Source organism: Oryctolagus cuniculus, chromosome 3 (genome assembly GCF_051225735.1).
Source record: "Oryctolagus cuniculus isolate XC-2025 breed Fujian yellow rabbit chromosome 3, ASM5122573v1, whole genome shotgun sequence".
NCBI lineage: Eukaryota > Metazoa > Chordata > Mammalia > Lagomorpha > Leporidae > Oryctolagus > Oryctolagus cuniculus.
Window position 1 is genome coordinate 155,663,093 of NC_142869.1, and position 21,942 is coordinate 155,685,034.

A 21,942-nucleotide genomic window follows, 5' to 3' on the forward strand; every position below is an offset into this window, starting at 1 on the left:
CATGTACCTGTGGAGATTGTAGAGGAAACAAAATGGGACTGTGACACCTTCAGTAAACCCAGAAGTCAGGAAAGGAAAACAAGCAAAAGCAAAAAGCAAAACTGAAAAACCATTATCAAGACCACAGAGTTAAATCTAACAAACTCAAGAAGTGACTTTAAATGGACTGAATATCCAAATTTAATATCTAGCAACCAACTATATGTTGTTTACACAAAATGAAATTTACATATATATTTACATATATATAGATATGTTAAAATTTGTTTTAGTCTGCTTAGGTTTTGTTTTGCTTTGGATGATAGTTTGGATGTCACCCAAAGGCCAATGTTTCAATGACTTGATCCATGGAGTATTACTTTAATGTATTAAGGATGGAAATTAACCCAATTATGATATCAGAAGGTGAGATCTGGAGAGTAATTGGATTGGATATGATGGCTGTGGGGAGTTTTTGTGTTAGAGTCATGGTGTCTTTATAAAAAGACACACAATATAGAAGGAGTTGTTGCCAAACTCTGTTACCTCTGATACTCCCTCTGAATGTACCACCTCATCAGATGTCAGACCAGTGGAGTCATCCAAATTTTAACTTAAATCTCCAAAACAATGAGCCAAAATAAGATTTGCTTCCTTCATACAAGTGACTGCCCTCAGTTATCTGTTATAGTGAGAGAAAATGCTGCCTAACACAGCCTGGAATTATAAAATATTACAGGGTGGCTTATATAGACATTTGTTTCCTACATGCTGAAGTCTATAGATATGAGATCAAAGTGCCAGTATGGTAGGGTGCTGGTGAGTGCCTTCCTCCTGGCTTGCAAATATCTTTGTCTTCTCTAGATCTTCAAGTGCAGAGCTGAGGAATTTCTGATGTTTTTCCTCTAGTTGTAATGGCATAAATCCCATCTTGGAAATTCAACCCTCATGGCTTCATCAGAACCTAATCACCTCGCAGCAATTCCGTCTCCTAACATCACCACACTGATGATTAGGGCTTCAACAACAGATGGGTGGAAGTCAGCAAAAACATGAAGTTTGTAACAGAAACAAGATTCAAAATATAAAAATGAATCTAAAGTCAATAGTACAAATTTATAGACATAGAAAAATAATGACAGAATATGAAATGTTGTCAATAAACTGAATAAATGAAACAGAAAAATCCCTCAAAAAAGTACAAATGTCTGAAACTGACCCAAAATGGGAAAAAACAAACTGAACAGGATGTATACTAACCATTGGACTGTTAATTTAAAAAAGAAAACAAAAACCAAAAAACTCCCACACGGATAAACATTGCAGTGCAGTGGATTAAGACCTCATTTGGGACAACCACATCCTGTATTGGAGTATAGGTTCAGGTCCCAGATTATGTCCCAGATTATCTGTTGCTTTTTTTTTTAAAGATTTATTTACTTGTTTGAAAGTCAGAGTTGCTCAGAGAGAAAAGGAATGGCAGAGAGAGAGAGAGAGAGAGAGAGAGAGAGAGAGAGAGAGAGAGGTCTTCCATCTACTGGTTCACTCCCCAGTTGGCTGCAATGGCGGGCGCTAAGCCAATCCAAAGCCAGAAGCCAGGAGCTTCTTCCAGGTCTCCTGTGTGTGCAGGGGCCCAAGGATCTGGGCCATCTTCTACTGCTTTCCCAGGCAATCGCAGAGGGCTGGATCGGAAGTGGAGCAGCTGGAACCCGAATCGGTGCCCATATGGGATGCCAGCACTGCAGGCGGCGGCTTTACCTGCTGTGCCACAACGCTGGCCCCTCCTCTGTCTCTAATCCAGTTTTCTGCTAAACTCACCTGAGAGGCAGCAGGTGATGACTCAAGTGCTTGGGGCCCTGCAACCAACAAGGAAGACTTGGATGGCATTGCAGGCTCCTGGCTTCTGCCTGGTTAAGCCTTGTCTGTTGAAGGCATTTGGGGAGTGAACTAGCAGATGAAAGATTCTCTCTTCTTCAATCTGTGAGTATGTTTCTCTGACACTCTGCCCTTTCAAAGGGGTGAAAATAAAAAAAAAATCTATAAAGAGATTTTCAAGGTTAGAGAGTTTCAAAGTTAAATTATAACAATAATTAAAACAGAATTGACATAAACTCAACATAATTATTAAAGGGAAAAGAGAACTAATAGATATCAATTGAATCCACCTGACTCAGTCTTTTTTTTTTTTTAAGATTTTATTTATTTTTTGACACGCAGAGATACACAGAGAGAGAAAGGTCTTCCCTCCATTGGTTCACTCCCAAATTGGCTGCAATGGCCAGAGCTACACCAATCCGAAGTCAAGAGCCAGGTGCCTCTCCCTGGTCTCCCATGTGGGTGCAGGCTCTGCAGGCGGAGGATTAACCAAGCGTGCCAAGGCACCGGCCCCCACCTGACCCAGTCTTAACTGATGGGGGTATGTGGAGAGTGAACCAGTGGTTGGGAGATTTTTCTCTATTTCTCTTTGCCTTCCAAACAAGTGACATACATTTTAAAAATATTTAAATTGTATAAGGCTAGTATAAATATGATATTAAAAATATTACAAAATATTAAAAATATTACAAAGTTACTGTAATAAAAAATAATTATCAGGAACATAGATTCAAAGAGCCTCAGTAAAATTTTCAGCTGAGACCCTAAATGATTTATTTTAGGACAAAAGGTTTCTTTGACATTCAGAACTTATCAACCTAATTCATCACATTAATAATAAGAAAAATCACAAGGCTTTGATAACATTCACTCACTAAAGTTAAATATTCTCATAAAATTAAATTTAGAAGGCATGCTAGTCACATCATAACTGGATTTACAGTGATCCCTGGGTTTGGTTTGGTGGAATTCTTTCCCACTGGGTGTGGCAGAATCTGTTGTTGGATTCTAACCAAAAATATGGTAATGATGGTGGAAGATCCATTTCATGATTATGATACCCAAGAGGTCTTTTTTTTTTTTTTTTTTTTTTTTTTGCTAGTGGACTCTATCAATACTCACTGCCAGTTTGAAAGTAAGAGATGAGACTAAGAAAGGCTACATGGCCTCTAGAAAGAGCCAGCAAAAAGCTAATGCCCAAGTCTTAAGACAACCAGGAAACAGATTCTGCCAACAAACTGACTTTGCAAGTGAATTCTTTCGCAGTTAAACCTCTAATTCAAAACACAACGCAAGTGACTCTTGTAGCCTCATGGGACCTTTATCAGACGACTCAGCTAAGCTAGGAGTGGATACCTGCCTCTCAGAATCAGTGAAGTAGTAAGCACATGTTGCTTTAAACAACTACATATCATAACTTGACAAGCAGTATTATGGACTGAACAGAAATTGACTTCCCAAACTCATGCAAATATTTGAACATTGAAGTCTTATGGTAAGGCTTAATGGATTAAGGATGGATACTTGGGCTAATTATGGACTCCTGAGGGGTGGGACAGGTGGAGGGACTTTACTTTCAGAAGGGAGTGCTCACGAGAGGACTGGCTATTTAAGCTGCGTCTGGGCTAGCTTCTCTCTCCACTTCCTGGCTCATCTGGACCTCCTTCCTCTGTACCTGCTCCTCTACTACTCCACCAGACACCACCCTAGTAGAGCACCCTGACTCTGATGTCTGAACCTTCAAACTGTAAGTCAAATCAACCTTCTCTCTCTCAATAAGCTTCTGTAGCGTATTTTAATTAAAACTGTCAAAAAGCTGACATAGAGGCAGCAACTGCATACTAACACAGATTGGGAATCCACGAAGTGAGGTTCCTAATACAGCCAATACCTTAAAGAGGGGAGTGATTTGGAATCATTCAGAGGATACAGACAGAACGTTAAGGAGCATGATTGAGATAGCCCAAATTGCCTTAAACAGATTGGTCAGAGAAATCCGGACTTGAAAGATACTTTGGTAAAAGTTCAAAAGCAAATGAGGACATTGTTATTGGGAGGAGAGGGGAGAGAGCAAACTTTGTTACTTAGCATTTTGTGATGGATTTTGTTTTTATAAAGCTGCCTTCTATTGGATAGGAACAGGACTGAATCATGACACATTAAACTTGGTTTAACTGTAAACTGTTACTTTATGGTTTTTGTTTCAGTATGATATTAGAAATATAGACTCTTCATTATCCTTGTTAAAATATCTTGACTGAGTTTTGGTAATTTTCCTCTACTCAAAAAATCTGGAATAAAGCTTAGTTCTTTCTGGAAAGACAATTTTGAAAGTAGTGATTATTTTTCTCATCTTTGATTCTGCAAGCTTTTATTATAAGTCTAAATCTAAAAAGTCAAAACTATATTTAAATAAGCTCATGTAACATTTTTCAGCTCAAGAAATTTCTTAGTATGGAAATGACTTGAAATAAAAGTGTGTCATATTGGGAATGTAAATATTTTTCATTACATAGATTAATTTTAGAAAAGTGAACAGTTATAAAATTAGAACTAATCAACATAAAACATGTGAATTGTTTCAGATTATAGTAAAATACAAACAAGGTTTTCAGAGTTTTTAAAAAATCTGGTACATAGATAGGATTTTCATAAAAATATTCAGTTCAACTGAGCAGAGAAGCAGATTTTCATGGTAACTATGGATTAATGCAAAGATGGAAAACAATGTAAACTATGGGCTTGAGCCTCAGATTTATTTTTTTAAAAATCCTTGTGATTTCAGGTAAAGTCATGTTCTCTGTATCAAATATTCTTCACCTGAAAACGGCACACTTACAGTGAGAGGGTGAATTAGGTTGTGTATTTTAAGCTCCTGTGAAAACTATAATGCATTATAGAGTGTTAATAGAGGTGATTGGGTGTAAATAGAACATGGGTTTAAAAAAAGACTGAGAAAATTGCATGAGATTGTAAATCATTGAAGAAGCATTTCTTATCTGTCAAGCAGTTAGATAATTATTGAAATTAAATTTTCAAATACACTGCTCCAAAATGAGACAACTAAAATGAATTTGTATACCACAGAAAAATCATTTCTCTATTTGACTTTCCATATACAGTGACTTGATTCTAGGTTGCAAACAATGGATGGTATGATGAGCAATAGTCCATATAAACAAAGAGCTTTCCATTCTGCAAAGAATTTTGAAGGGATCTAATAATGAAATTGAGAAAATGTCTCTAAATAGGCAGACTGAAATTAATTATGGAAGGGCAGAATGGCCCCCAAATATATCTCCTGAAAAGTGAGTATTATGTAGCTTGGCAAAAGGGTATTTGCAGATATAACTTACGGTGGCAGAGTTTAAAATAGAGCAACCTAGATCATCTAAACACATGAGCCCCTAAAAGCAGAGAATTTTCTGCAGCTAGACATGGAGGAGAGAAGAGGCAGCAGAAATTGCCAAGTTTTCAATCTGAGGATTTACTACATGATTGATACAGGGTCTCAGATTCAATAATGAAAAACGGATGTCAGGGAACTAAAGACAGTCCTTGGTTGATAGTCAGCAAGGGAATGAGACATTCAGTGCTACCACCTCAAAAAAAAAAAAAAAATTCTACCAGCAATCCAATCTGAATGAGTTTGGAAGCTGATTCTTTCCATATCTTCCTAATAATAATCAGACTGGACAACACTACTCTTTTAGAATACCCATCTTTTTTTTTTTTTTTTTTTTTGACATGCAAAGTTAAACAGTGAGAGAGAGACAGAGAGAAAGGTCTTCCTGCCACTGGTTCACTCCCCCAAGTGGCCACAACAGCCTCAACGGCCGGAGCTGTGCTGATCAAAAGCCAGGAGCCAGGTGCTTTCTCCTGGTCTCCCATGCGGGTGCAGGGCCCAAGAATTTGGGCCATCCTCCCCTGCCTTCCCGGGCCACAGCAGAGAGCTGGACTGGAAGAGGAGCAACCGGGACAGAATCCGGCTCCCCAACCCGGGGTGCCAGCGCCGTAGGCGGAGGATTAGCCAAATAAGCTGCAGCAATAGCCAAGAATACCCAGTCTTAACAGCCAGGCTGGTGAAACAGTTGATCCAGCTTGGAACCTGCAGAACTGAGCTATTAAACTTGTTATTGGGGCCGGTGCCATGGCTCACTTGGTTAATCTTCCACCTGTGGTGCCGGCATCCCATATGGGCTCTCTGTTCTGACCCGAAAAGGCAGTGGAGGATGGCCCAAATGCTTGGACCTCTGCACCTGCATGGGAGACCAGGAGAAAGCACCTGGCTCCTGGCTTAGGATCAGCACAGTGCTGGCCTTGGTGGCCATTTGGGTGGTGAACCAACGTTAAGGAAGACCTTTCTCTCTGTCTCTCTCACTGTCTAACTCTGTCAAATAAAAATAAATTAAAAAATAAATAAATAAAACTTGGTATTTTAAGTTACTCAAGTCGGAAAATTTATTAGGTCAGCAGAATAAACCAACATAAGCAGAATTAACCACAAGGAAAGCAGAATGATCAAAAATGGGTCTCTGGGTCTCATGACTGGCTTAGAAGACTCAAGGAATAAAGTATTCATAATAACTTTATCATGGAAAATAATTGTGCCTAATAAGTTTAGAAACATTAGGAAATTGTGCCACACTGCTTTTCACTTTTGAGAGAGCTTCTCAGAAAGTTAGGAGGTAAGAAAGGCACATTTTTAGAAAGCACTTCTGAAGATCAGTGACTACTATCCATTAAAATGTATATCAGTGTATTTCTGCACTTCCTTTTTAGCATAATAAAATAAACATGAAACTACACATAAATAGAAACACTACTAATTAGCAAAAATACAAAGCAAACCACATTTAGCCCACACCTACAACAGTACCATGAAATTTGGATTAGAATTACACAGTGAAATAATATCAAAAATCATGAGATCCAGCTTAGCAAAGAGATCGAGAGGATATCACAGAGAACCCATGCAAGAGAGGGGTAAAGGAGGCAAGCGGGAACTTGCAGACAAAACTCACTCCCGTGAGTGAAACTTCTGTTCTGAACAGGAAGAGCTTTGAGTCCTGATGAACAAATGACAGCTTTGGGTTTAGGGCATATGTGGGTTTTTGTTTCTGTTTTTGTTTTTATCAGAAGTAAAATCTATAAAAGAGTGTTTCTGAAATAGGGAAGTAGGAAAGTAGAATCTGTTTTTTATTCTAGGTCCTGGCCTTCTACATAAAGAAACATTCATTCTGAAGATGGCGGAATAGTGAGGCACACACCGTTAGTCCGGGAAAATTTAGTTTAATAAAAGTGGAGTTACGGTAGCCTCAGAAAAAGGATCAGGGAAAAATTGCAGAGGAAACTCTTCTGGATCTAGTGGCTGTGACTCGGAGGACCTACTGGGAGAATAAGGTCACCCACCGTGTGGAAGCCGAGCCTTGGGAGCCGTAGGGTCTGCGCACCAGTGCAGGAAGGGGAGTGGATGTCACACAGACACCAGCGGGGAGAGTTGGGATGCCCAGGGCTCTGAGTCCACACATCGGCGCTGGAAGGGGAGGTGAGCTCAGTAACCTGAGACATTGGCAGGGACACAGCGGTCAGAATCTAGAGGGCAGCGGGAAATTGCACCAGACTGACTACAGGAGAGAAGGAAAAAAAGGTGGGGGGTTTCTCTCTCCACCAACGTTGCAAAGGTTGTTTGCAAGGTTTCCAAGAGACAAAGAGCAGGCCCCTACTCTGGATTTATATAACAACAGGGGGAGCTAAGGAACTGAGTAACTACAATTCAGTAGCCTAGGCAACCCGGTGGGAGTCCAGAGGAGAAACAGAGCCTGCACAGACTCTTTGGGTAGAAGCCAGAGATCGGAAGCTGAATACCATCAATTCTGCACAGCCATGCGGTGCGGTATTACTTACCTCCTGAATAAATAAATAAATAAAATAAATAAATAAATAGAGATTTACCACGCATAACCTGAGGGTGTCACCTTTGCACACCCGTAACCCGGAAGAACCAAGCAGATCTCTCAGGTCACACCCATCTCAAGCCTCCAAGGCTCCTCCAACAGCAGGCAGTCCACTTAACACAGACATACTATAAAATAAAAAAATAAATAAATTAAAAAAAAAAACACACAGTGACGAAAGAAGAATTAACTATGCCAAGCAACAAACACAGAAATCGAGGGAACAAGATCAACGATGACACTATGATGCCTCCAAATAAACAAAACACCCCAAGCCAAGATTATGAAGATGATGAGATAGAAGAAATGCAAGATACGGATTTTAAAAAATTTATGATAAGAACATTTAGAAGTTTTCAAAAGCAAATCTTTGAACTACAGAAATCCTTATTGGACAGGATTGAAAATCTCTCTCGTGAAAATGAAATTTTAAGGAAGAATCAAAATGAAATGCAGAAACTAGTAGAACAGGAAAGTGTGATAGTGAAGAGAAATCAAAATGAAATGAAGAGCTCAATAGATCAAATGACAAACACATTAGAGAGCCTTAAAAACAGAATGGGTGAAGCAGAAGAGAGAATATTGGACTTAGAAGACAGAGCACAGGAAAACATACAGTCAAACCAAAGAAAAGAGGAAATTAGAAATCTAAAAAATATTGTTGGGATACTATTAAAAAAAACCAACATTCGAGTTCTAGGAGTTCCTGAAGGCATGGAGAGAGAAATGATTAGAAGGCCTTTTTAGTGAGATACTAGCAGAGAACTTTCCAGGTTCAGAGAAGGACAGAGACATCCTAGTACAGGAAGCTCATAGAACCCCCAATAAACATGACCAAAAGAGATCCTCACCACGACACGTGGTAATTAAACTCACCACAGTGAAACATAAAGAAAAGATCCTAAAATGTGCAACAGAGAAACGTCAGATTACTCTCAGAGGATCTCCAATCAGAGATTGGACGTCTCATCAGAAACACTACAGGCTAGGAGGGAATGGCGAGACATAGCACAGGTGCTAAGAGAAAAATTGCCAGCCCAGAATATTATATCCTGCTAAGCTCTCATTTGTGAATGAAGGTGAAATAAAGACCTTTCATAGCAAACAGAAATTGAAAGACTTTGTGGCCACTCGTCCGGCCCTGCAAAAGATACTTAAAGATGTGCTACACTCAGAAACACAGAAACACGGCCATCAATATGAAAGAAGGGAAAGGAAGAAAAACCACCAGTAAAAGAGCATGGGAAGCTCAAAGCATATACTAGAAAATATCGCCAGGAAAACGGCAGGGCAAAGTGACTATGTATCAATAGTCACATTAAATATTAATGGTCTTAACTCTTCAGTTAAAAGACACCGATTGGCTGATTGGCTCAAGGAACACAACCCAACTATTTGTTGCCTACAAGAAACACATCTCTCTAACAAAGATGCATGCAGACTGAAAGTGAAAGGTTGGAAAAAGATATTCCATGCCAACAGAAACCAAAAAAAAAAAAGCAGGTGTAGCCATATTAATATCAGACAAAATAAACTTTAATACAAAAACTGTTAAGAGAGACAAAGAGGGACACTATATAATGATTAAGGGTTCAATTCAACATGAAGATGTAACTATTATAAATGTATATGCACCTAATTACAGGACACCAGTCTATTTAAAAGATATGTTAAGGGACTTAAAGGGAGACTTAGACCCCAATACAATACTACTGGGGGACTTCAATACTCCACTCTCAGAAATAGACAGATCATCAGGACAGAAGATCAACAAGGAAACAGCAGATTTAATCGACACTGTTGCCCAAATGGATCTAACAGATATCTACAGAACTTTCAAGCCTACATCTAAAGACTTCACATTCTTCTCAGCAGTGCATGGAACCTTCTCTAGGATTGATCACTAGGCCATAAAGCAATTCTCAGCAAATATAAAAGAATTAGAATCATACCATGCAGCTTCTCAGACCACAGCGGAATGCAGCTGGAAATTAGCAACTCAGGAAACCCTAGAAAGTATGCAAACACATGGAGACTGAACAACATGCTCCTGAATGAACACTGGGTCATTCAAGAAATCAAAAGAGAAATCAAAAACTTTCTGGAAGTAAATGAGGATAACAACACAACATATCAAAACTTATGGGATACAGCAAAAGCAGTGTTAAGAGGAAAGTTTATAGCAATAGGTGCCTATATCAAGAAATTGGAAAGGTACCAAATAAATGAGCTTTCAGCGCATCTCAAGGACCTAGAAAAACTGCAGCAAACCAAACCCAAATCTAGTAGGAGAAGAGAAATAATTAAAACCAGAGAAGAAATTAACAGGATTGAATCAAAAAAAAAAAAAAAAAAAACATTACAAAAAATCAGCCAAGCGAGAAGCTGGTTTTTTGAAAAAATAAACAAAATTGACACCCCATTGGCCCAACTAACTAAAAAAAGAAAAGACCCAAATCCATAAAATCAGAGATGAAAAAGGAAACATAACAACAGACACCACAGAAATAAAAAGAATCATCAGAAATTACTACAAGGACCTGTATGCCCGCAAACAGGAAAATCTATCAGAAATGGATAGATTCCTGGACACATGCAACCTACCTAAATTGAACCAGGAAGACATCGAAAACCTAAACAGACCCATAACTGAGACAGAAATTGAAACAGTATTAAAGGCACTCCCAACAAAGAAAAGCCCAGGACCAGATGGATTCACTGCTGAATTCTACCAGACATTTAAAGAAGAACTAATCCCATTTCTTCTCAAACTATTCAGAACAATCAAAACAGAGGGGATCTTCCCAAATTCTTTCTATGAAGCCAGCATCACCTTAATCCCTAAGCCAGAGAAAGATGTAGCACTGAAAGAGAATTACAGACCAATACCCTGATGAACATAGATGCAAAAATCCTCAATAAAATTCTCGCCAATAGAATGCAACAACACATCAGAAAGATCATCCACCCATACCAAGTGGGATTCATCCCTGGTATGCAGGGATGGTTCAACATTCGCAAATCAATCAATGTGATTCACCACATTAACAGACTGCAAAAGAAAAAACATATGATTGTCTCAATAGATGCAGAGAAAGCATTCAATAAAATTCAACACCCTTTCATGAGGAAAACTCTAAGCAAATTGGGTATAGAAGGAACATTCCTCACTATATTCAAAGCAATTTATGAAAAACCCACGGCCAGCATCCTATTGAATGAGGAAAAGTTGGAAGCATTTCCACTGAGATCTGGCACCAGACAGGGATGCCCACTCTCACCACTGCTATTTAACATAGTTCTGGAAGTTTTAGCCAGAGCCATCAGACAACAAAAAGAAATTAAAGGAATACAAATTGAGAAGGAAGAAGTCAAACTATCCCTCTTTGCAGACGATATGATTCTTTACTTAGAGGATCCAAAGAACTCTACTAAGAGACTATTGGAACTCATAGAGGTTTTTGGGAAAGTGGTAGGATATAAAATCAATGCACAAAAATCAACAGCCTTTGTATACACAAGCAATGCCATGGCTGAGAAAGAACTTCTAAGATCAATCCCATTCACAATAGCTACAAAAACGATCAAATACCTTGGAATAAACTTAACCAAGGATGTGAAAGATCTCTACGATGAGAATTACAAAACCTTAAAGAAAGAAATAGAAGAGCATACCAAGAAATGGAAAAATCTTCCATGCTCATGGATTGGAAGAATCAACATCATCAAAATGTCCATTCTCCCAAAAGCAATTTATAGATTTAATGCAATACCAATCAAGATACCAAAGACCTTCTTCTCAGATCTAGAAAAAAAGATGCTGAAATCCATATGGAGGCACAAGAGACCTCGAATAGCTAAAGCAATCTTGTACAACAAAAACAAAGCCGGAGGCATCACAATACCAGATTTCAAGACATACTATAGGGCAGTTGTAATCAAAACAGCATGGTACTGGTACAGAAACAGATGGATAGACCAATGGAACAGACTTGAAACACCAGAAATCAACCCAAACATCTACAGCCAACTTATATTTGATCAAGGATCTAAAATCAATTCCTGGAGCAAGGACAGTCTATTCAATAAATGGTGCTGGGAAAACTAGATTTCCACGTGCAGAAGCATGAAGCAAGACCCCTACCTTACACCTTACACAAAAATCCACTCAACATGGATTAAAGACTTAAATCTACGACCTGACACCATCAAGTTATTAGAAAACATTGGAGAAACCCTTCAAGATATTGGCACAGGCAAAGAGTTTCTGGAAAAGACCCAGGAGGCACAGGCAGTCAAAGCCAAAATCAACTATTGGGATTGCATCAAATTGAGAAGTTTCTGTACTGCAAAAGAAACAGTCAGGAGAGTGAAGAGACAACCAACAGAATGGGAAAAAATATTTGCAAACTATGCAACAGATAAAGGGTTAATAACCAGAATCTACAAAGAGATCAAGAAACTCCACAAAAACAAAACCAACAACCCACTTAAGAGATGGGCCAAGGACCTCAATAGACATTTTTCAAAAGAGGAAATCCAAATGGCCACCAGGCACATGAAAAAATGTTCAAGATCACTAGCAATCAGGGAAATGCAAATCAAAACCACAATGAGGTTTCACCTCACCCTGGTTAGAATGGCTCACATACAGAAATCTACCAACAACAGTTGCTGGCGAGGATGTGGGGAAAAAGGGACACTAACCCACTGTTGGTGGGAATGCAAACTGGTCAAGCCACTGTGGAAGTCAGTCTGGAGATTCCTCAGAAACCTGAAGATAACCCTACCGTTCGACCCAGCCATCCCACTCCTTGGAATTTACCCAAAGGAATTTAAATTGGCAAACAAGAAAGCTGTCTGCACCCTAATGTTTATTGCAGCACAATTCACAATAGCCAAGAACTGGAACCAACCTAAATGCCCATCAACGGTAGACTGGATAAAGAAATTATGGGATATGTACTCTTTAGAATACTATACCGCAGTAAGAAACAACGAAATCCAGTCATTTGCAACAGAATGGAAGAATCTGGAACACATCATGCTGAGTGAAATAAGCCAGTCCCAAAGGCACAAATACCATATGTTCTCCCTGATCGGTGACAACTGACTGAACACCAAAAAGGAAACCTGCTGAAGTGAAATGGACACTATGAGAAACAGTGACTTGCTCAGCATAGCCCTGACTGTTAATGAACAACTTAATACATTATCCCTCTTATTAGTTTTTTTGTCTGTTCTACTTAATATGACTGGTTTAATTCTGTAATTAATACACAGTTATTCTTAAGTGTTGAAATTTAACTGAAATGTGATCCCTGTTAAACATAAGAGTGGGAATAAGAGAGGGAAGTGATGTACAATTTGGGACATGCTCAAGCTGACTTGCCCCAAATGGTAGAGTTAGAAACATACCAGGGGACTCAATTCAATCCCATCAAGGTGGCATGTACCAATGCCATCTCACTAGTCCAAGTGATCAATTTCAGTTCACAATTGATCATAATGAAAGGACAAAGAGTCAAAGGGAGCACACAAACAAGTCGAGTACCTGCTAATACTAACTGATAGAATAAATAACGGGGAGAGTGATCCAACATGGGAAGCGAGAATCTCAGCAGACTCATAGAATGGCGGATGTCCTAAACAGCACTCTGGCCTCAGAATCAGCCCTAAAGGCATTTCGATCTGGTTGAAAACCCATGAGAGTATTTCAGGCATGGAAAGCCAAAACACTCTGGCAAAAAAAAAAAAAAAAAAAAAAAAAAAACTAAATGAAAGATCTCTGTGAGTGAGATCCCAGTGGAAAGAACAGGTCTTCAAAGAAGGAGGTACCTTTCTCTGAAGGGAGGAGAGAACCTCCACTTTGACTATGACCTTGTCTAAACAAGATAAGAGTCGGAGAACTCAAAAGGCTTCCATCGCCTTAGAAACTCATATCTGGAGCATAGGGAGATTACTGATGCCATAAACAGGAGTGTCAATTTGTAAAGTCAACAACAGGAGTCACTGTACACTTACTCCTCATGTAGGATCTCTGTCCTTAATGTGCTGTACATTGAGATTTAATGCTATAACGAGTATTCAGAGTATATTTCACTTTGTGTTTCTATGAGGGTGCAAACTGTTGAAATCTTTACTTAATGTATACTAAACTGATCTTCTGTAAAAAAAAAAAAAAGAAAGAAAGAATTTATCAATTCCCAAGTTGACTCTCACTGGGATTAAACATGACAATAGGTCTGATCTGATTTCATCATCATCTAAAAAATCATCTATTATTTTTCACTTTATGTTTCTGTGTGGGAGCCTACTGTTGAAATCTTTACTTAATGTATTCTAAACTGATCTTCTGTATATTAAGAGAAACGAAAATGAATCTTGATGTGAATGGAAGGGGAGAGGGAGTGGGAAAGGGGAGGGTTGCGGGTGGGAGGGACGTTATGGGGGGGAAGCCATTGTAATCCATAAGCCATACTTTGGAAATTTATATTCATTAAATAAAAGTTTAAAAAAAAAAGAAACATTCATTCTAAAAATACGAACATATATAGGTGCACAAAGCAATAGCTTATTTAAAAGGTGAGAAAGCAAACGTATGCACACGTATACACGTGGGCATAGTTGAGGAGCAGAAGAGGCCAGGAGAAAAAAGTGCAGAAAAGGAAGTGGAGAGAAGATACCTTCAGCACCAGCTCTCATTCTGGGCTGATAGGAAAGAAGGGCTCCTCCCAAATCCTGGCCTCCTTTGATGTTGGAATGGGAGTGGCTATTCAAATGGCACCTCTCCTGGACCAGGTCCCCAGCTAAAGGAGACATACAGGGCAGGTGGTGGCTCTGCTTAACAGAGGCAGGAATTATTAGACATGGAACAAACTTGTGGCTTGCAGACAGCTCCAGCTCTGTGACCCCAACCTAACTGCCTATCTATTACATATCACTGCAGGAACACAGGTTCCTCTTTGAAAATGGAAGTTTTCTCATATATCCCAGTCATTCCCTTCTGGAGCAAGCCAGAAACTCCCACAGGAAGATTGGTTTGTGTTTTCTTTTTTTTTTTTTTAATAATTTATTTAAATGTAGAGGTGGGGCTGGGGGAGAGCGAACGGGAGCGAGAGCGCTTCCATCTGCTTCTTAACTCCCCAGATCATTGCGATGGCATGAGCTGAGCCAATCCAAAATCAGGATCTAGGAGCTTCTTTCAGGTCTCCCACATGGGTGCAGGGGTCCAAGCACTTGATCCATCTGCTGCTGCATTCCCAGGCCATTAGAGAGCTGGATCAGAAGTGCAGCAGCCAGGACCTAAACCTGCGCTCCTATGTGATGCGGGCACTGCAGGCAGTGGCTTTACCCATTACACCAGCCCCAAGGGTTTGCTTTTTACACAAAGATTAAAAATGCCTTCCTCCTGCCCACCAAGCCCTTTCACTCCCCCACCACCACCCACCACTGCCACCAAACAACACAAACAACCAAAAGGGGAGATAGCCCCTCCCCCCCCCAACAAAAGGTGGGGACAAGACAGAAACCTTTCAAAAGTGACCACTCCAACCAAATACCATGGGAGAGACTGTGGTCTGGAACCCCATGAGGTACACCAAACACTTGTCAGGTGTAATTTCTGATCAGCAGACTGAGTGAGGAGTGGGATGTTTACCTACCTGGGGTTGAGCTGATCTATCTGTGTGTCAATGGAGACTTTGTGGGAAGGTTGCCCCTCCATCCCTGGCCAACAGTAAGAAGGAACACCTGCTTCTCCACTGTGGGGTACAGTGCCAGAGAAAGCTTAGTAGAGAGCTAGTACATTCAGCAAATTCTCCCAGGGGTTTCAATGGAACTCTAATGCACAGGGCAGGAACTGCTGCTTCTACACCCTTCCAGTTTCAAGTGGGGATGGAGGAGGCCCCTTTGGGAACCAGGATTTCAGCCCTGGTTTTTTTTTTTTTTTTTAACCCAGCAGTAAAAAACTTGTTACCTTTTATTCCTACTCATTCTATGAAAATAAACCAACTGAAACAGAAATACTAAACCATGTGTAGCTTTTCACAGCTTAATACTCTAAGATACTTAATTTAGCTAATAAGAAAATTTGGGTTGAAACAAAACTATGATTTCACTTCTCACTAATCCAAGGCTCCATATTGATGCCAAAACTATATTATACTTATGTGTCCTTAATTGAAATCGGGTCAATCTGCTGAAAACAGACTGTCCAAAGACAATTTCCTGAACGTTGTGGAGTCTAATACTTTTTTTCACTGAACACTAATTCATATAGCAACCTTTTTTCCTAATTCATGAAATAATGTATCAAATTCTTTCATTTTCCTCTGAACTTCTTAAAAAGTCACTTCTTTGTGTAATCGTCCAACATGCTTAGTATATTTTTAGGATTTATAGACCTCCTGCATTAGAATTTTAGATGACAAGCATAGTACAACTAATTCTTAAAATTTGTTTGGGATCTACTTTCCCAGTACATTTTTAATCCATTTTACAATCTCTCATTCATGAAATGTCTTTTTAGATGGAAGAACTGGGGTTGGGTGTTACAATCAGTGGACAGGATTTACATAGCAACTTGCAAAATGAATCTTAATAATTCACAGCTTGAAACAAAGTGAAAATATATTTTTGGTGAAGATTTTGACACTGCTCAAGAGCCTCCATCGCATATCAGTATCTGAATTCATCTCCTGGCTCTGTTTTCGTTTCCAGCTTCCTGCTAATGCACGTCCTGGGAGGCAGGGGGTGATGGCACAAGTACTTAGATACCTGTCATCCTTGTGGGAAACCTGGATTGAGTTCCTGACTTCATCCTAGCCCAAATTCAGCTTTTGAGGGCATCTGGGGGTGAATCAAATCTGTTTTGTCTCTCTTCCTTTCAAGTGCAATATATGTATATTTTATATATGCATATATATAATTTTATATAAAATATTTATATACATATATAAAATGCTTTCATACTTTATAACTTCTTCCTGAACATAGAACACATCCTTATGATTCCCTCCAGATTCACATCTTCAGGGGCTTCTGTGCCTTCATCAACTCAACATGTTCCCCTATACAAAGATCACATACTCCCTATTTCCTGTCTTCCAATTCCTACTTCTGTCATCCCAGTAGGCATTTATATTCCTCTATGATTCAGAAACTAGCTCTCTTACTAACTTGTTATTGCCTCTATATTTAAGATTGATTTCTTTGAAAGGCAGACAGAGTCTGCCAACTTCCATCTGCTGGTTGACTTCCAAATGGCCACAATAGCTGGGCTTGGACCAGTTCAAACCAGGACCATGGAATTCCATGTGAGTCTCCAACATGGGTGGCTGGGGCCCCACACACTTAGGGGATCTTCCTTTGCTTCCCCAGGAGCATTAGCAGGGAGTTGGATTGGAAGCACAGCAGGCAAAACTCAAACTGGCATTCAAATATGGGATGCTGGAGTCACAAGCAATTTAAAAATTGCTGCCTTACAGCCCCATCGTCTTTTTTTGTTTGTTTGTTTAAAAATCTGTATGCTCTGCTTAAGTTTATCATTTAACATTCAGACCAGAGATTTATATTTTATACTGTTTAAATCTTTCTAGGTAGAGAAAAATGACTCTCTTCTCCAAGACAATTACCTAAGTTTTCTTAAAAAAATTTATGAAATATTGCAATTACTCAACCCCACTTGTATCTACCAGCCTCTCAAAATTGAGTGTAGAAAGCTATCAACCCTGCCTAACCAGTGGAAGGAGAGCTATGGGGACGAGAAATTTGTGAAATCTAAGTGCTCACATGTCAAAATATTTCTCCCCTACAAAATTACTGGAGGAAATATGTAGCTTTACCTCATCACAGGTAGAAAATGAAAGTGTTTTCATAGAAGGTGGGAGGGAGATCAGCACTAATGAAACCATGGAAGCACCAGAACACTGACAACTGAATGCAATTCAGCAAGCCACGAAGGACACTTCTACCAACAAAGCACAGAGCAAGGTAAAATAGATGAAATCAAATTCGTAGAAGTGCAGTGTTGGCCTCCATGAGCTCATGAACAAACCCAAGAGATAGAAACATGTCTAAGCACCAGAGAAGCACTTTGAAACTACAAATGCAAGGCTGTTTTCGATATGATTTCCAAGTAAGGGAGCTGGGAAAGAATCCTTTGAATTGAGTAGTATTTAATTGGGTTCCAAGAGAAACATAAGGTGAGCATATCTCCAAGTTCCTAGGAACACAAAAGAGGTAAGTTGCTTAAGTTTAGAAAATAAAAAGTGTTGAGCAGAAAGGGAACTGGCTTTGTGCATATACAGAATGACAAAGTGATCAGATGGTTAAAATTCTACAAGTAGCCAGGCCGCCATATATATCTACTGGGTGGCTGGAATTCAAAGGAAATTGATTACCTACACAAAATAGGCAATTCTTACATATAGCATAAAACTTAACTGTAATAAAGATTGATTGGAAAAAATTGTTGAATATGAAGTCTGACAGACTATTTAGATTTACTAGCTCTAACATTAATCCTCTATACTAACTTTTAAAAATTCAGACATAATCGATTTATATATTTTTTCACATTCCCTTACTGCATAAGAAAATTGGAGTTTTATGATTTCAAAGCATTTTCCTACAGTACTACATATTTATATAGATAAAATATACAAATCCTCTTTTAGTGCTACCATTCTGTAAATTGACATCTGCCTTTTTTATTTTTTATATAGATTCACGGTTTAGCTCAAGTTTATTCAAGCTTATTGCTATACATTATTTCATTGGAAAAATGACAGATTGTATAGGTATTATCAATGGTAGCACTGTTTGCTTCCAGATTATTGTTCTTATAAACTAAACTGAAATATATTAAAGTAATGTCACTTTTTTTTGTTTTATGATCTTGTTTTTTTTTTTTAACTTATATTTAATGAATATAAATTTCCAAAGTACAGCTTAGGGATTACAATGGCTCCCCCCACCCCCATAACTTCCCTCCCACCCGCAACCCTCCCCTTTCCCACTCCCTCTCCCCTTCCATTCACATCAAGATTCATTTTCGATTCTCTTTATATACAGAAGATCAGTTTAGCATACATTAAGTAAAGATTTCAACAGTTTGCTCCCACACAGACACATAAAGTGAAAAATACTGTTTGAGTACTAGTTATAGCATTAAATCTCAATGTACAGCACACTAAGGACAGAGATCCTACATGAGGAGTAAGTGCACAGTGACTCCTGTTGTTGACTTAACAAATTGACACTCTTGTTTATGGCATCAGTAATGTCACATTTTTAACATGTGTGAAATGCCTACAAAAGGAATTTTAGGGTAAATGCTTTTTGTCTTTGGTAAACTGACTCACAAAAAATAACTTTACCAAATTTCCTCCATCAGAATATGAAGTTCCATGTTTGACAGCTAAGTCATACCTGCTTTTGGTATGTTAAATGTTTGCATATTAATTGAAATTGATTTCATATTTTACTAGTTTTAAGAATGCATTTTTCCAGATTTATTGATATTTTGTTTTCCTTCATCTGTGAATTGATTCATTTTATTCCTCAATTTTTTAATTGATCAAACTTGTTCTTATTTACTTGTAAAAGATTCATATGTCCGTTATTTAATTACATTACAAATTATCTTACAAATTCTGTAAGTATGCTTCTTAATTTCTATATTATAAATTTAATGCAACATAATCTATCAAGCCCCTTTTTTATGGTGTTTGTGTATTTTGCCTTTTCAGAATGTTTCCCCTCTTAAGGTCAGAAAGATATTTAAGATGGTTATAAAATTATGAGTTTCATGATAATTCTTTCAATGTATTGTACAAAGTCAAAATCTTTTAAAGAAAAGCAATCAACTGAAGAATTTTAAGTAGTACTTTTTTCTCCTTGTCTGTGTCATGAGTTTTTTTTTTTTTTAAATGGATTTTTCAACACTCTGTTTTATTTATTAGTGGGAGTATTTGCTTATCTGTGAGCCACTATCACAGTGACTTCATTGTATCCTTGAAACAAATTTTGCTTTGAGGGATAGCATGTGCTCCACCTTGCTCTTTTTCCTAAATAATATTGGCAAGTGTTAGCATATCTGCATATAAATAATGCTGTTGAAACATGGCAGGGGCAGGGTAACTTTTAGGAAAATTCTTCTGAAAACCATGATCTTGGATTAATTTGAGAATGTTAATTACCTTAATATTGACTATCCTATTTCTGAATATAGTATAATTCCCATCTTTAATTCAAACATTCCTTATTATAATTTGTATCTCATTAATTTCTAATTATTTCCATGGAAATATGTATGGCTTTGAGTTCTATAACTCTTATCCTAATTATATATAATTACATATTTTCACTGCAAAGTGTTATATGCTAATTTTGTACTTGCATCTTCGAAGATATCTTAGATGAATGTTTATAGATTTTACTGGAATTATCTGTGGAATCAGTTATAGATTAACAAATGAGGAAAATTTCTTTTCAATTATTACTGTACTCATTTTTCCATTAAATTGGCAAGGCCTTCCAGTAAAACATTAATAGATGTCACAATCAGTTAGTGGTAAAATTATTTACGTATTCATTGTATTTGCTAGAGAAATTTGTAGATTTCAGATTAGTAAAGCATATTCTGGTATGATAAAAGGTCATGAAGTATGATACAATATCTATAAAAAAAACAACATGGATGGCTACAATTCTTGAGATAATAATGGTTTTATAACTCATAGTATTTCAACTTTGACAATCAACTTTCTAACACTTTTTTCTCTTTAAGACAATACTTGTTTATAACTTTTTTTTTTTTGACAGGTAGAGTTATAGACAGTGAGAGAGAGACAGAGAGAAAGGCCTTCCTTCCGTTGGTTCACTCCCCTAATGGCCACTATAGCCAGCGCTGCGCCTATCTGAAGACAGGAGCCAGGCGCTTCCTCCTGGTCTCCCATGGGGGTGCAGGACACAAGGACCTGGGCCATCCTCCACTGCTTTCCTGGGCCACAGCAGAGAGCTGGACTGGAAGAGGAGCAACCGGGACAGAATCTGGCACCCCAACCGGAACTAGAACCCAGGGTGCCAGTGCCGCAGGCGGAGGATTAGCCTAGTGAGCCATGGCGCTGGCCTATGTTTTCTTTTATGTGTATTTTTTTAAAAAACAGGTAGAGTTATAGACAGTAAGAGAGAAAGGTCTTCCTTCTGTTGGTTCACTCCCCAAATGGCTGCTACGGCCGGCTGCGCTATGCTGATCCTAGGCCAGGAGCCAGATGCTTCTTCCTGATCTACCATGCTGGTGCAGGGGCCCAAGCACCTGGGCCATCCTCCACTGCACTCCCGGGCCATAGCAGAGAGCTGGACTGGAAGAGGAGCAACCGGAACTAAAACCCAGCACCCGTAATGGGATACCATGCCGCAGGCGGAGGATTAACCAAGTGAGCCATGGCGCCCACCCCTATAATTTCTTTTAAACACTGAATTATTTTCTTAATGTCATTATTTTACATGTGTTTACAAAAGCATGATAACCTTATAACTGTCTTGCTCCAATAATCCTGTTTTGATATTTCTATTTTTTATATGTTCATAGATAATGTTACCATCACCACAAACAAGATATAGAATTTTTCCATTGCCTCAAAGTAACATTGTTCCACTTTCTAGTCAAGGACTGCTTCCCAGTCTGAATCAGTTCTGCTTTCTTTCTTAATAGATGAGTCACATCTTTTAGAATTTCATGTGAATGGAATTGGTCAATAAAACATTCCGTAAACTCGTCCAGGTTATGTTGATTCATTTATATTGCCGAATGATTTTTAAGTTTATGCATAAAACACAGCTTATGTATCTATGGTCTTTTTGGTGTCTAGGATTAAGGATAATGGTGCTGTGATGTTCCTATACAAGTCTTCTATATTAATGTGTTTTCATTTTGGGGATGTACTAGAGAATGTATTTGTATTTGGATCATGTGATAGTTGAAAATTTAAATTTATGAGATTGCTATAGTACAAGATGACATTTTCCAATCACGTCAACATTGAGGTATCTATATTTTAATTTTAGAGCTTTTTAATAATTGTTATGTGTATATACTCATAGTGACATGTTATTGTGGTTTTAG

At 38.4% G+C, this 21,942-nt stretch overlaps 1 long non-coding RNA gene across 1 annotated transcript; it reads left to right on the forward strand.

Annotated features, from left to right (window-relative positions):
- Positions 1-3,432: 3,432 nt before the first annotated feature.
- LOC149127563 (uncharacterized) lies at positions 3,433-21,694 on the forward strand. The gene is made up of 2 exons (XR_016231739.1): positions 3,433-3,601; positions 20,640-21,694. It is a non-coding gene; the product is annotated as an uncharacterized LOC149127563 (long non-coding RNA).
- Positions 21,695-21,942: the final 248 nt, after the last annotated feature.